The sequence below is a fragment of the Vigna umbellata genome, unplaced genomic scaffold (assembly GCF_029865625.1).
Source record: "Vigna umbellata cultivar VRB3 unplaced genomic scaffold, Vumbellata_1.0 scaffold_805, whole genome shotgun sequence".
Lineage (NCBI taxonomy): Eukaryota > Viridiplantae > Streptophyta > Magnoliopsida > Fabales > Fabaceae > Vigna > Vigna umbellata.
Genome location: NW_028274570.1, coordinates 1 through 3,780, shown reverse-complemented (window position 1 = coordinate 3,780; position 3,780 = coordinate 1). Strand labels below are relative to the sequence as shown.

Below are 3,780 nucleotides of genomic sequence, written 5' to 3'. Positions count from 1 at the left end.
TTTTGATCAATGGCAAAAAGCAAAAGATAAACACTTTCAATGAAATATATGTATGAATATGTTGATGGGGGTCAATTTCATCTTATCCACTCTCATATATTTTAGGAATTCAACATTCAAATCATCATTGTTAATGCCACTCTCTAAAGTACCTTTCAAGAAGGCTTCTCCCTAATCACGAGTTCATACAATTCCTAGCATTCCTAATGATCAGTTCATAAGTGCAGGAGCTTAACGACAACCAATATCATATTGGGAGAAATTCCCCGGATCTAGACTTCCCCGTACGCGCTCGTATCGACAAAACCAATAATCATGCATCGAATGAGTTAAACAATGCAAGCATTAAGCAAAGAGGAAAAACCCTAACTAATGATGAAAGAAAGCATAAGTCTTAATTAAAAGATGTAAAAACAGATTCCATATATGAGAGCTTCAAAAGATTACATTGATTCCCCAACAAACATACAGAGTTTAGTTCACCATATTCATGGTGAACCTAGATGAATTACAATGAAAGAATGAAAGATAAAACCCTAAAAAGGTGAAGAGGAAGCCTCAGCATCCAAGATCCTCCTTCAAAGGGGTGGAAGAGAGAGTGTTTACTTCGTTCCAGCCAAAGATACAAACCCTAGGAAACCCTAAAGCTTATATATTATTCGTAAATTACAGAAAATTAGTTCCAAGCCCATTAAAGTGCCGCTCAGCGGTAAGTGCGTGTCACGTTTCTTCCCCTCAACGGCCATTTTGCCCCTCAGCGGTCCTCCCGTGAGCTCCTGAGTGCCGCTCAGTGGTAAACTGCCGCTGAGCAGTGACTTCGGCTTCTCTTTTTGCACTTTTTGATGTCTTTTCTGATTCCATATCTCTCCTTCTTCACTTCTTTCACCAAATTCACCTTAAAACCTGCACAAAAACACTGAAATCAAGCATAAACCTATCCAGCTCTCTTATTTATGAAAATATGAAGAAAAGCATGATTTCAAGCTAGTTTCTAAGTATAAAGGTTGCTTTTAGTATCAATTTTAAGCATGAAAATAACATTTTTTCAACTGTTATCAACATTGCGTCGTCGTGACTCAATAATGTTTCGTCCACACCAACAAAACAACCCCAAACCCCAAAAATGAACCACAATCAGAGAAGACAACAGCGATAGGGCACCCACCTCACACGAAGGAAACAACGAAGGGCACCCCACCTCAGCGACCTCCTTCACCTCAGAAGACAACAACAATAGTTCCTCAACATAGGGCACCCACCTCACACCAACCAAACAACGAAGGCCACCAGACCTCAGTTCACCTCTTTCACCTCAGCTCCTTCACCTAAGCTCCTTAGACATCAATGTCTTAGGGCAAACACGTTAGCCTTTAATTTATTGTAATGAAATATAATTTCATACTGCCTTTGGTTTAAAATTATCTTTTGCCACGTTAGATAAGTTATTTGCCACATCATTTAACATTTAACGCCGTTCCTTACAACATAACGGATAGGACTGAATTGATACAAATTTCAAAACATAGGTACCAAATGTCTACATTTTTAAAACCGGTACTAAACAGAAATTACCTCCTAACATGGGAACTAAGTAAACATATAAGCCTACATAAAATAACAAATATTAGAAAAATAAAATAACAGAGAAAGCGAAATTTGAAATATGCAGACTGTACACCGAAGTTGGAAATGAGCCTACTCTTAACCAAACTTCGAAGTTTGGTTGAGAGCTATGGAACTTCGAAGTGCAACAATACATAACCGACGTCAACGCTGATGCATCCTTAACCGTAGTTCCAACACTAGTTAGAGTGTTTAAGATTATATCTAGTAATCTCCTCAATCTCTTTCAAATGTGTGAATCTCTTTCACCACTTTTTCTTTCAAGAACCACACAACACGCACGACCACCACTAATGTGGATAACAATGACCACTACAAGCTTAAAAAAACCAGTGAAAAAATGAAAACAGTAAAAAAATGACACTCAATAATGAAGAAATGGAAAATAAGTACATATAGGGTTTATAAAATAGGTTTAAAGGTTATTGATTGTTAGAACATCATTAAATCATTATTAATGTAAACTTTAATAAATGAAGGATAAAAATAGCAAATGAAAGGTGCAGAGAGTAAGTCTCCAAATCCTAATCCAATCCTTGTTAACTGCTATTTTGGGTATTTGCCATTTGTTTTAATGGAAAATATAAATAGTGCAATTCAGAACTAATTAAACTACAAATTGGAATCGCAAATTAAATCAGTTTTATTAAACTTTAAATTAATCCGCCACTGTCTACATCCTATGATCTAAACGATATCGGAATAAAATATAATGTGTTTCTTTAACAAAATTATGTACTAAAATCGTAAGAACCACGTTATTTCTCAAGCTTTTGAAAATAAAAAGCAATGATCCATAAAAACCATAACTACCGTAGAATGTGTGATGCATTAGGAATCCGAATTCCCTCCTCTAGCTTAAGACACGTGCATAAATCAAATTCTTCAAAACTGAAGCGACCAAGTAGAACCCTTGGAACCAACCAAATCCTAGAAATCGCACCAATGTCAGAGCCTCCAAACCCAAAACCCAGGCTCGTAATCTGCGTAGGCGACATCCACGGCTTCGTAACGAAGCTGAAAATCTATGGTTGAACCTCGAACGCAGCATCGAACGATCCGAATTCGAAACTGCCACCGTAATCTTCCTCGCGACTACTGCGACCGCGGTCCCGACACCCGCCTCGTCATCGATTTCCTCGTGGCATTGCCCTCCCGTTACCCGCGGCAGAAGCACGTCTTCCTTTCCGGCAACCATGACCTGGCCTTCGCCGCCTTCCTTCACCTCCTGCCGCCACCTCCTGACGGGTCGCCGTTCTCGGATGGGTGGAAGGAGTACTCGGCGAGCGAGGATCGTGAAGGGTGGTTCGGTGGTGAGGGGTTCGAGAATATGCACCTGCAAGGTCGAAGGTGGAGTGGTAAGATAAAGGTTAAGTATAACACTGTCAAGGAGACGGAGTATCAAGGATCAATTTACGACGCTAGGCCAACCTTTGAATCCTATGGAGTTCCCCATGGTTCCGCTGGTTCGCCTCTCTTGTTCTTGGCTTTGCCCACTGATTGTTTTCGTCTTCTTTTTCCTTTCCTGCCAATTCAATTTACTCATTACTTACATTGAAAGAAAAAGATTTTAAGTTTTAATGACCACACACTACATACACTATGAGCTTAAATCACATACAATTTGTATGATACCGTAAAACTAATTTTATTTTCTCAAAGTTTTTCTTCAAACTGATATCAATTATAGATTACATACCCTTGCTCTGAGAATACCAGCTCAAAGAACTGAAGTTTTGTAGGAATGACTCAAGCTCTTATAATGGTTACAAATAAAAATCGGTTATCATGTATTGGTTAGTTTTTTAATAATTATTTTAAAAGTTGGAATTTAATATAACTGCATATTAGATAACTTGTTATTCGAACATAAGTAATCATGCATGGTAAGTTTACTTCTAAAACTAAAGGTGTTTGACAGATACGATTTATTATCAGGTGCAAACATTATATTTAGAATGATTCTTTATTACTTATAGGATAACTATATGAAACTCAAATATTTTGGTGACAAAAGAATTGATTGATTTGGAAAGACAGATTTTAATCGTGCCTAAGATATTTCCATAGCCAATGTCTTAGGGTGTTACCAAGATCCATCAACAAATTTTAAGGCCATGGTGTTTGGATTTTGTAAGGATATGATATAGAATTGGT

The 3,780-nt window shown here is 37.8% G+C and overlaps 1 pseudogene; it reads left to right on the top strand.

Annotated features, from left to right (window-relative positions):
• Positions 1–2,568: 2,568 nt before the first annotated feature.
• On the top strand, positions 2,569–3,181 carry LOC148190534 (tyrosine-protein phosphatase RLPH2 pseudogene; annotated as a pseudogene).
• Positions 3,182–3,780: the final 599 nt, after the last annotated feature.